At 38.3% G+C, this 12,681-nt stretch overlaps 1 protein-coding gene across 50 annotated transcripts in view; it reads left to right on the top strand.

The window, feature by feature from the left end:
* The window catches only part of PEAK1 (pseudopodium enriched atypical kinase 1), a 319,366-nt gene that overhangs the window by 159,685 nt on the left and 147,000 nt on the right, over positions 1-12,681 (top strand). For 49 of the 50 annotated variants that reach the window (XR_010123829.1, XR_010123828.1, XR_010123827.1 and 46 more), the window contains one exon: positions 3,388-3,547. The gene's annotated coding sequence lies outside the window, so the exon portion shown is untranslated. Of the gene's footprint in view, positions 1-3,387; positions 3,548-3,989; positions 6,926-12,681 lie in introns of those variants that run through there. The other variant, XM_054451887.2, reaches the window with a different exon arrangement.

Below are 12,681 nucleotides of genomic sequence, written 5' to 3'. Positions count from 1 at the left end.
AAATGTCCCTCAGTATCTCTGATAATATATATCTTTTTAAATTTAGTATAATTGTCTGGTATAATTACAGCTCTTACAGCTTTCTTAAGATTTCGGTTCACATGGCATATCTTCTATCCTTTTACTTCTTATTTTTTTCTTTTTTGAGACAGAGTTTCGCTCTTGTTGGCCCAGGCTGGAGTGCAATGGTGTGATCTCAGCTCACTGCAACCTCCGCCTCCCAGGTTCAAGTGATTCTTGTGCCTCAGCCTCCCGAGTAGCTGGGATTACAGGTGCCTGCCACTATGCCCGACTAATTATCCTTTTACTTTTAACTTATTTTCGTATTTTTTACTGTGAGACTTTTATAGACAGACTTTTATTGCATCATAAATGGTTGGTGACATAGTTGCATATGGCCGCATATTTGGGGAATATTTTTCTTGTTTGCATGTCTTCATGATGTTTTCCCAAAACATCATAACATTGTCAAGAAATAAAACAGAAAGGCAACTTCTTTCTTTTCTAATGCAGGGAGAGAAGAACTTTTGTTTTCAAATATGGAATAAAAATAAGGATTGGTACTGGCAGAAGCTTGGAATAAATGGAAAGTCAGAACCCAAACACAATTTCCATTGTTAGTAAAATAAGTTAACAATTTAAAATAATTGTTATTTCATTGTTGTTATTACACTGGAATAAATAATTAATAGGTTTAAAATCAGGCCAATTTTTAAATTTTGGGCATGGTAATGGTATAATATTCAAGATATCGTCTCACAAATTGTTAATTCATTGTTTTGATAATTTAGAAACATTTTTTCTAGGAGCATTATATACTGTTTCCTATCTTATGACATGTGTGCCCTATATCTGGAAAATTCTACTCCTAAATCTTTACATGTCTGGCTCATTTTATTCAATTTCAACTTGGCATCATCTCCTCAGAGAGTTTAAGTTTATATGCTATCTAAAACAGCATCTTCACCTTCCAATTCTCTTTGTAACACTCAATTTTATTTTTTTCAGAGCATTGAAGATCTCTGAAATCAGTTTATTATTTGTCCATCTTTCTGTACTAGAAGGTAAACTCTGTGAGAGCAGAGATCTTGCATTTTTATTGTCTCTCTAGTACTTAGAACACTGCCTTTCACACAGTAGTTCCTAAGTATATAATTCATATGTGGTTGACTAGAAGGATGCATAAATAAAAGTATGTCAGCGGGAATGGTGGCTCACACCTGTAATTCTAGTACTTTGAAAGGCTGAGGTGGGAGGATAGCTTGAGCCCAGGAGTTCAGGACTAGCCTAGGCAATGTAGTGAGTCCCAGTTTTTACAAAAAATGTAAAAAATAGCAGAGCATGGTGGCGTGTGACTGTAGTCTCAGCTACTCAAGAGGCTGAGGCAGGAGAATTGCTTGAGCCTAGGTCAAGGATGCAGTGAGCCATGATCTTGCCACTGTACTCCAGCCTGGATGACAGAGTGAGACCCTGCCTTTTAAACAAACAAACAAAATAATAAATACTCATTGCTGCTTACTTGGTTAGAAAATAAAAAATAAGAATAAAGAGAAAAAAAATTTTAAAAAAGAACATATCCTCAATGACCTGTGAAATAATAAGCAGTCAAACTTATGTATATTGGAATCCCCAAGAGGAAGAGAGAATATGGGACAGAATAATTTTTTTAAGAAATAAGTGCTAAAAATTTCCGTATTGGGCAAAAACATAACTCACAGAATGAAGGTCAGTAAACTCCAAGTAGAATAAATACAAAGAAAATCAAATCTAGACATATAATAGTCACACTACTAAAGTCCAAAGATAGGCCAGGCGCAGTGGCTCACACCTGTAATTCTAGCACTTTGGGAGGCCAAGGCAGGTGGATCACCTGAGGTCAGGAGTTTGAGACCAGCCTGGCCAACATGGTGAAATGCTGTCTCTACTAAAAATACAAAAATTAGCCAAGTATGGTGGCAGGCGCCTATAATCCCAGCTACTCAGGAGGCTGAGGCAGGAGAATCGCTTCAACCCAGAGGGTGGATGTTGCAGTGAGCCAATATCGTGCCACTTGAGCCTGGGCAAAAGAGCAAAACTCCATCTCAAAAAAATAGAAATAAAGTTCAAAGATAAAGAGAAAATCTTCAAAATAGCCAGAAAACAAAAGAAGCATTAAATACAGGATAGCAATAGTATTACTGACAGCTGACTTATCAGAAAAATCAAAGACAAAAAATTATGGAATGACATTAGTAAAAAGTTACAAGGAAGAAGAAAAAAAAAAACCTTTAGGTCACAATGCAATATCCAATGAAAATATCATTCAAAAATGAAGGTAAAGTAAGACAATTTCAGATTTTAAAAACTTAGATATTTACTGTTAGTAGACATACAGTATAAGAACTACTAAGAGTTTCTAAGCTGAAAGGCAGTGATACCAGATGGAAACTCCGTTCTACAGGAAGAAATGAATACCACCAAGGTGATAAATACAAATGGCTTTTTTTTTTCCTCTGTCACTTTCTTTAAAAGAAAGCTGACTTTTTAAAACAAAAGTTGAACGGTATCATTATGAGGTTTTGTAATACATGTAGAGGTATGATATATGATCACACTAGCAAAAGAATATTATAATAAATGGAATTACAATCATCCTTGGTGTGTCCTCAGGAGATTGGCTCCAGAACCACCCACCATGCATACCAAAATTCACAGATGCTCAGGTTCTTTATATAAAATGTAGTGTTTGCGTATAATCTATATACATCCTCTTGTATATAGTATACAATAACTCAGTTATTTTCCTTGTGTTTGGTGTTACAGTGAAACAAATTAGGGGTTGGGTCAGTTTTGAACATGCATAAAATGGATGCTCAAGAATCAGAAATAGGTAGACGTATTTAATTTTGGGTGATATTTTTAAAAAGCAAATTAAAAATCGTACTTGAGCCTAAACTAAAACTGTAAAGTGGCTAGTGAAATATTTACATTTGGAGATACCTGCTTTCAATATTTTAGAGAGGTTGTACCAAAGTTGGACATTGTGGCCCTTAGAATCATATTTTTATAAAGTTCGAGTTTATTGACTTATCATTCAATTAATATTCATATACTTCCAGTAGAATAAGTCTCTACAAAAACAATCAAATGAAGACTTAGAAAATCTCAAGTGCATCGGTGCTCTTTTGGTTCTTGTAAGTTACTGGTTCTTTGGTATGCCATGGGGAGGTCTTGAGTGTGTGAGGTTCTATGCGTGTCTCCACCTAAGTAAAACAGATATTTCTTAAATGAATTAGATGAATTATAACTGTTGAGTGAGGGTGATATTAGGAATATCTAAGAAAAGATGTCCAATATATTTGAAATTATATTACTCTCCAGTTTTGCTCTCTTTTTTTTCTCTTGCAGTAAACATGGCTATCTTCAGAAACTAAGGAATGAGAGGCAAGGAAGAAAGGACATTCATCTTGGAAAGACCCAAAGCACCTTGAAATTTGGAAGGAATGCTATGCTAGCTGCTAAAACCACCTTTGTCACCACAATGAATGAAGTGCTTCAGATTTAAACAGTAAGCAGAATTCTCCTAACATGTTACATTTCCGCCAAGAATTTTAGATGACTGGAAAGAATTTCTTTTTAAGTTTGAATGTTTAACTTAAATGCCAAACTATAGATAAAGCTGAACATTTTATAACTTATTTAGCGTAACCAGGCTTTGGTCCTTAATGTTTGCTCAAAAGAATTTTTTTCCCCTAGTTATAAACTTAATTTAGAAATGTAAGATTATTTGAGAAAGAATATGGAAAATACTAGTATATTTATAAGTCCATCTGATGCAGGGCAGGTGAGCCCTAAAGCAGAGCTTAGCCCATGAGGGATCTTGGCTTTGCAAAGGCAAGAATTAAAGGGCAAGCCAATGAGAACACATGGACACAGGAAGGGGAACATCACACTTCGGGGACTGTTGTGGGGTGGGGGGAGGGGGGAGGGATAGCATTGGGAGATACACCTAATGCTAGATGACAAGTTAGTGGGTGCAGCGCACCAGCATGGCACATGTACACATATGTAACTTACCTGCACATTGCACACATGTACCATAAAACCTAAAGTATAATAATAATAATAATAATAATAATTTTAAAAAAAAGGGCAAGCCAGAGGTAGAAGAAAACAGCTTTACTGAACAGGCAGTGTTACAGCTCCAGTGGTATCACAGCTCTTTGACTGCTCCTGCAGAGCAGGGGTACTTTGTAGGCAGACAGCAGCAGCTCAGGACAGTTTTGCAGTCATATTTATACCTTCCTTTAACTGCATGCAGATTAAGGGATGATTTCTGCAGAAATTTCTAGGGAAAGGGTAGTAATCATTGAGTCATTACCGTGGAAAGAGGCGGTAACTTCTGGGTGTTGCCATGGCAACAGTAAATTCATGGCATGATTGAAGGCTGCTGTCCCCCCTGACATCCCCATTTTAGCTAGTCCTGTATCTGGTCCAGTGTCTGAGCCCCACCTCTGGAGTCAAGTCCCGCCTCCTACCTCACATCCTTCAACAATTATTTTTTCGTTTCATAGAAATAATCAAGCAACATAGGTAGTAGTTCCTATTCAATATACAAAGGATTTTTTGGTGTTATTTTTTGAACTTTGTTTCATGTTTTGTTTTCCTTACTTGACATCTAGTCTCTAGATATCTTATTTTAATATAATCTTTATTTACTCTTTTGCCTTTCTTTCTCTCTACCTTTTGAAAATCATCTTGAGAGAATTGGGAGTTATAAAATGGACAAGAATCTAGAATAGTAAAGGAGAGGGAAATTTTAAAGGATAATAAGATTTTTTCTTCTTGTGAAGTTGAAAATACTATTTGATTTCAAGTAGAGTAGAAAGCAATTATATGAAGGCTTAAGATTCTTTATCATTCTTAAATCCTCTTAGTCCTATACCAGAATTATTTCAATGCATGTTTTGTAAAGATTCAAATATTTCCAATTTTTTACATGAAATCCTAGTGAACAATTATAACTCTTATTCACTGGATTTCTACTAATTTGATTTTGAGAGATAATCATTTGTTTGCTTGAGTCACTATATCTTGATAGTGAATGGGTATGATGGACCGAAACTAGTTTCTTGCTTTGAAATGCAGGAGATGTGAAAAGTCAATCAAATAGCATCATGTACTAGTTCTAATAATTCTAAGGAATGCAGAACCTGTTTCATGTTGATAAATATAAGACAGGAGAAATTATATACCAAAGAATGAATGTTCTAATTATTCTTCCCTGTGCTAACATTAACCTTGATTAAAAATATCTTGGACGGGGCACGGTGGCCTGTAATCCCAGCACTTTGGGAGGCCAAGGCAGGCGGATCACTTGAGGTCAGGAGTTCAAGACCAGCCTGACCAACATTGTGAAACCCCATCTCTATTAAAAATATAAAAATTAGGCCAGGCACAGTGGCTCACGCCTGTAATCCCAGCACTTTGGGAGGCTGAGGCAGGCAGATCACGAGGTCAGGAGATCGAGACCATCCTGGCTAACGTGGTGAAACCCCATCTCTACTAAAAATAAAAAAAATTAGCCGGGCACAGTGGCAGGTGCCTGTAGTCCCAGCTACTCGGGAGGCTGAGGCAGGAGAGTGGCATGAACCCAGAAGGTGGAGCTTGCAGTGAGCTGAGATTGCGCCACTGCACTCCAGTCTAGACAGCAGAGCGAGACTCCGTCTCAAAAAAACAAAAAACAAACAAACAAAAAAACACAGAAATTAGCCGGGTGTGGTGGCGCGTGCCTGTAATTCCAGCTACTTGGGAGGCTGAGGCAGGAGAATTGCTTGAACCCAGGAAGCAGAGGTTGCAGTGAGCCAAGATCATGCCACTGCACTGCAGCCTGGGTGACGGAGTGAGACTGTCAAAAAAAAAAAAAGAAAAAAATTATATATATATATATATATATATATATCTTAACAGTGATTTCTTTAAAAAAAAAAATCTCTAATTGTGGGTTAAACCTCTACTTGTGGCATTATTGGAGCTTTTTTGTGCCCTTGTCACTGGTAGACACGTGGCCACATTCACCCTTCTAAAATATCCAGTAAATTCTTTCTGGTTCTCAACTATTTTTAAAAAATTTTTTTTGTTGAAGAAAGGAACTTTTAAAACACTGCAGAAATTAAAGTGTTAAGTGTTAACTTTTGCAGGTGAGATAATACATAGAAAGTGATCAGATTTTCCTGTCTCTCTGTTATTGATGTAAGTGTACCTATTTAATTATATCTGCTTCAGGGCCAGGCGTAGTGGCTCAAGCCTGTAATTCCAGCACTTTGGGAGGCCGAGGTGGGTGGATCACCTGAGGTCAGGAGTTCAAGACCAGCCTGGCCAACACGGCGAAACCCTGTCTCTACTAAAAATTAGCTGGGCATGGTGGCGGGCACTTGTAATCTCAGCTACTCGGGAGGCTGAGGCAGGAGAATCACTTGAACCCAGGAGGCAGAGGTTGCAGTGAGCTGAGATTGCATCATTGCACTCCAGCCTGTGCGACAGAGCAAGACTCCATCTCCAAAAATAAATAAATAAATAAATATATGTATATGTATGCTTCAATAATCTTGTATAACCACAGTTTCATTACAAAAATGAAAACAAACAACATTGTCAGAATCTTTACTGCGATACTTTTACCACACCTTATCAAACTCCTAATTCCATTTAAATCCATCTGTCAGTGATTTTTGGTAATTGTGGGTAGGGTCATTGAAATCCACAGATAGTATGACAAAGTTTTTCTAATCATTAATTTCCACTTTTTTACTGACAGATTTGTTTTCAAGATTATAATATTATCAAGAAACCAATTTGATTAGAACTTCACCTCTCTATACTGTAAAATAACTGCACTGATTCTCCCACCTAGCCCAGTTCAGAAATCATATAACACATCCATGAGGTACGTAGCAGACCATCTACATTTACATATTTTTCTGGCCCCATCCAAGCTGGTTGTGTCCAAAATTTATAATCTACCGTGACTTTGGAGAGAGAATAGAACCAGATTTCTAATTGTACGATTCAAAGAATTTCTAATTTTGCACAACTAGAAATTTAGATTTTTAATGGTGTGAACTGTCATGGCCACTAAAGAAGCTAAAATTTAAAGAGTGACATTCTAGCTATGTAATGCCAAGATTGAGTCAAATAGTTTTATCTAAGTTTATTTCATTAGCTGAAAATTATGGCCCTTGTGGGTAGGGTAGTATATTCTTACAGACAAAGAATAATTTGATATCTGTCTACAATCCTAAACTCATAACACTTGATAGGCCTTTAAAGCATTATTTACAATACCTTCATTTAGGAAAACTTTCCTTTTATAGGGAAGCCTATGTGCAATTTGTCCAGAAAAAAAATAATTTAAAATAGTAGTAATAGGCCAGGCACCATGGCTCACGCCTGTAACCCAACACTTTGGGAGGCCGAGGCGGGGGGATCACCTGAGGTCAGGAGTTTGAGACCAGCCTAGTCAACATGGTGAAACCCCGAATCTACCAAAAAAAATACAAAAATTAGCCAGACGTGGTGGTGCACATCTGCACAGTGACTCGGGAGGCTGAGGCACAAGAATCACTTGAACCAGGAGGCAGAGGCTGTGGTGAGCTGAGATGGCACCACTGCACTCCATCCTGGGTGACAGAGTGAGACTCCGTCTCAAAAATAAAATAAAATAAAATATAGTAGTAATAATGTGTACTGAGTGCTTACTATATATGAAACACTGGGATTCACTTTTAATATGCTTAGTCCATTGGGCCTAAACTGGGAGGCTTGAAAACAACAGAAATTTATTTCTCATGGTTCTGAAGGCTGGGGAGTCCCAAAGTACCAGCATATTTAGTATCTGGTGAGTGCATCTGCTTTCTGGTTCATAGATGGTGTCTTTTCACTGTGTCCTCACATGGCAGAAGGGGCAAGTGAGCTCTCTGGAGTCTCTTTTTTAAGGATTCTTACTAATCCCATGCATGAGGTCTCTGTCCTCATGATATAATCACCTGCCAAAGGCTCCACCTCAAAATGACAACACATTGGGGATTAGGTTTCAACATAAGAATGTTGAGGACACAAACATTCATTCAACGGAATATGGATTATCTTTAAACCTTACAAATCTGTTTGACATAGGTCTTGTTATTAATATTTCCATTTTATATATGAGGAAATCATTCTCAAAGTTAAGTAAATTGTCCAGTATCAAATGACTAGTGGTACAGCTAAGCTTGTCTGACTCCACAACCTCATCTCAACTACCAAAGCTCACTTGAGAAAATAATAGATTGGCCAGATGCAGTGATTCACACCTGTAATCCCAGCACTATGAGAAGCCAAGGTGAGAGGATCACTTGAGGCCAAGAGTTTGAGACCAGCCTGGGCAGCATAGCAAGAACCCCATCTCTACCAAAAAAAAAAAAATTAATACTACCAAGGAAATATTTAATAATATCAGTTCTGCACAAATTATGCCAGGAAATAAAAGAAGATTTAACACTTCCCAACTCATTTTATAAAATTAGTAGTATTGTGATATCAAAATAAGTCAAATAGATTACAAGAAAGAAAACTACAGGCATAGACAAAAAAATCTTCAAGAAAATATTGGCAAATCAAAACCAGCAATATGTAAAAATGATAATGCATTATGAAAGTAGGTTTTATCCCAAAAATTCAAGGTTGTTTTAATCTTCAGAATGAATCAATGCAATTCACCATATCAAGAAATTAAAAGAATGGGAGGCTAAGACGGGCAGATCACTTCAGGTTAGGAGTTTGAGACAGACCAGCCTGGCCAAAGTGGTGAAATCCTGTCTCTACTGAAAAAACAAATAAAAAAAATTAGCCAGGTGCGGTGGTACACACCTGTAATCCCAGCTACTCTGGGGCATGCTGAGGCCCAAGAATCTCTTGAACCCAGGAGGTGGAGGTTGTGCCACTGCACTCCAGCCTGGGCGACAGAGTGAGACTCTGTCTCAAAAAAAAAAAAAAAAAAAAAAAGAAAAGAAAAAAGAGAAAAAAAATTAAAAACCCCATATGACCCATATAATTACTCAGTGGTTAGATACTGCATTAATTCATAATAAAAAATCTCAGCAAACTAGGAATTGAAGGAATTTCTTCAGCCTAGTAAAGGGCAAAGATAACTATCATAGAGCTGATGTAACACTTAATGGTGAAAAAGTGAATGCTTTCTCCCTAAAATTGAGAACAAGACAAGGTAGTCATAGCAAGTTCAGTTAAGCAAAAAAAGAAAAATAAAAAGAAAGAAATCAAAGGAATGCAGATTGAAGAAGAAGAAGTAAGCTCTCAGTATTTGCAAATGAAATCATTTTCTATGCACAAAATCCCAGAGAATCTACCAAAAAGTCTACTAGAACTAATGATAAGTGGTGAATTAGTAAAGTCACAGGATTCAAAATAATTATATAAAAATCTATCATATTTCTATACACTATTCTTTTTTTGAGACGGAGTCTCACACTGTCACCCAGGCTGGAGTTCACTGGCGCGATCTCGGCTCACTGCAACCTCTGCCTCCCAAGTTCAAACGATTCTCAAACCTCAGCCTCTTGAGTAGCTAGGATTGTGGGCACCCACCACCATGCTTAGCTAATTTTTTTAATTTTTAGTAGAGACAGGTTTCACTATGTTGGCCAGACTGGTCTCGAACTCCTGACCTCGTGATCCGCCCACCTCGGCCTCCCAAAGTGCTGGGATTACAGGCATAAGCCACTGTGCCTGGCCAAAAAGATTAGTTTTTTCAAGAAATGGTACAAGAACAGTTAGACATCCTTTTTTTTTTCAATTATTTGAGACAGAGTCTTGCTCTGTTGCCTAGGCTAGAGTACAGTGGCATGATCATGGCTCACTGCAGCCTTGACTTCTTGGGCTCAGGTGATCCTCCCACCTCAGCCTCCAAAGTAGCTGGGATGGCAGGCATGTGCCACCATGCCCAGGTAATAGGCATCCATTTAAGACCGAAAACAAAAAGATACAAAAGATACTTGGCCTATACCTTGACGTAGGCCTTGGAAATAAATGAAAAAGAGTAGATTATTAAGAGATTCACTTTGTAGAAGTAGGGGAAGAAATAAGACTGTGAAGAGAATTGAAACATTGAAGTGGTAGGGGGAATTATTGGAAGACAGTTGAGTGTTTTGACTGAGAGGCATTATGTATTGTAGAAAATGTGTATACATTATGAATAAATATTCTTTTATTCCACTTGCTTATTAAGCACCTTACAATTCACAGAACATTGGGTTAGATTCGGAGGGTGTTATAAAGGTCCTTTGAGGCCAAGTATGGTGGCTCACCGCTGAGGCTGAGGCAGGTGGATCACTTGAGGTCAGGAGTTTTGAGACCAGCCTGGCCAGCATGGTGAAACCATGCTAAAAATACAAAAATTAGCTGGGCATGGTGGTGCATGCCTATAGTCCCAGCTACTTGGGAGGCTGAGGCATGAGAATTGCTTGAACCCAGGAGGTGGAGGCTTCAGTGAGCCGAGATTGTGCCACTGCAGTCCAGCCTGGGTGACAGAGCGAGAGTCCGTCTCAAAAAAAAAAAAAAAAAAAGAAAGAAAAAGAAAAGTCCCTTGAGGCAATCATATATAAGTAATAACAAAACACTGATAAATGCTATTATAGTTGGACCAGGAGAGCCCAGAGGAGAGGGCAGTAAATACTTATATTCATCCCTATTGGCTTCCCTAGCTAGCCCAATGAGCTCCACGTGCAGAAGGGAAGTAAAGGCTGGAGTATTCTGAGCACTGAAAAATGTTAATAGATCCACTGTCCCTTTGAGGACTTTGAGAAATTGTTAATTTGATAGCTAAACTCCAATATGGGATCTCTTCCATCTGCTGCCACTGAAATCTGTGATAATTACCTCAGTCTCAAATAATAGATGAAGTGAAACAATCTGATGTGGTTTCTTTTTAGCCTCCTTTTGCTATCATTTGATCTACTTTAAAGTGGGCTAGTCTTTCTCTTGCCTATAGTTGGTAGCCATTCTATACAGTCTCTATCACACAGCAAAGCTATTTTTTTTAAGACTACCAAACTCTGTAGGAATGAAAGATATTTTTTTTCATAAAGGAGTCTTCATCATATTCCACACATGTGGAAAAGAGAAGTAGGAGTTGAATGTGATCGCTTTTGCCAACCATCTGTGGGTTTCTTTTTCTTTCTTTTTTTTTTTTTTATTTTGAGAAAGAGTTTCACTTTTGTTGCCCAGGCTGGAGTGCAATGGCGCGATCTCAGCTTACCACAACCTCCGCCTCTCAAGTTCAAGAGATTCTCCTGCCTCAGCCTTCCGAGTAGCAGGGATTACAGACATGCGCCACCACGCCCGGCTATTTTTGTATTTTTTTAAATTTTATTATTATTATACTTTAAGTTTTAGGGTACATGTGCACAATGTGCAGGTTAGTTACCTATGTATACATGTGCCATGCTGGTGTGCTGCACCCATTAACTCGTCATTTAGCATTAGGTGTATCTCCTAATGCTATCCCTCCCCTCTTCCCCCCACCCCACAACAGTCCCCAGACTGTGATGTTCCCCTTCCTGTGTCCAAGTGTTCTCATTGTTCAGTTCCCACCTGTGAGTGAGAACATGCGGTGTTTGGTTTTTTGTCCTTGTGATCGTTTACTGAGAATGATGATTTCCGATTTCATCCATGTCCCTACAAAGGACATGAACTCATCATTTTTTATGGCTGCATAGTATTCCACGGTGTATATGTGCCACATTTTCTTAATCCACTCTATCATTGTTGGACATTTGGGTTGGTTCCAAGTCTTTGCTATTGTGAATAGTGCCGCAATAAACATACGTGTGCTTGTGGCTTTATAGCAGCATGATTTATAGTCCTTTGGGTATATACCCAGTAATGGGATGGCTGGGTCAAATGGTATTTCTAGTTCTAGATCCCTGAGGAATCGCCACACTGACTTCCACAATGGTTGAACTAGTCTACAGTCCCACCAACAGTGTAAAAGTATTCCTATTTCTCCACATCCTCTCCAGCACCTGTCGTTTCCTGACTTTTTAATGATTGCCATTCTAACTGGTGTGAGATGGTATCTCATTGTGGTTTTGATTTGCATTTCTCTGATGGCCAGTGATGGTGAGCATTTTTTCATGTGTTTTTTGACTGCATAAATGTCTTCTTTTGAGAAGTGTCTGTTGATGTCCTTCGCCCACTTTTTGATGGGGTTGTTTTTTTCTTGTAAATTTGTTTGAGTTCATTGTAATTTTGTATTTTTAATAGAGACGAGTTTCTCCATGTTGGTCAGGCTGGTCTAGTACTCCCGACCCCAGGTGATCTGCCCACCTCAGCCTCCCAAAGTGCTGGGATTACAGGCGTAAGCCACCACACCTGGCCCATCTGTGGGTTTCTAATACACATTCTCATCCCTCTTTGAAGGATTATTCATTGCAGCTTGTAGTCACACTTTCCTTAAAGCAAGTACTACTTTTATTTTCCCTCGGCCTTCTATCACATAGCAAGAGCATTGGTGGAAATTGTTTTTCCATAAAAATAACTGTGCCACCTACTGTTCAAATGCTACTGATTAAGAAAATCATTGCTCGATTTTTCCTGGGGAATAAATTAGGCTTTTTCCTGAGAGTGGAAAGAAATAAATAATGGGAT

The sequence above is a fragment of the Pongo pygmaeus genome, chromosome 16 (assembly GCF_028885625.2).
Source record: "Pongo pygmaeus isolate AG05252 chromosome 16, NHGRI_mPonPyg2-v2.0_pri, whole genome shotgun sequence".
NCBI lineage: Eukaryota > Metazoa > Chordata > Mammalia > Primates > Hominidae > Pongo > Pongo pygmaeus.
Note: the sequence above shows the minus strand (reverse complement) of the source record. Positions and strands in the feature narration are given on the sequence as shown.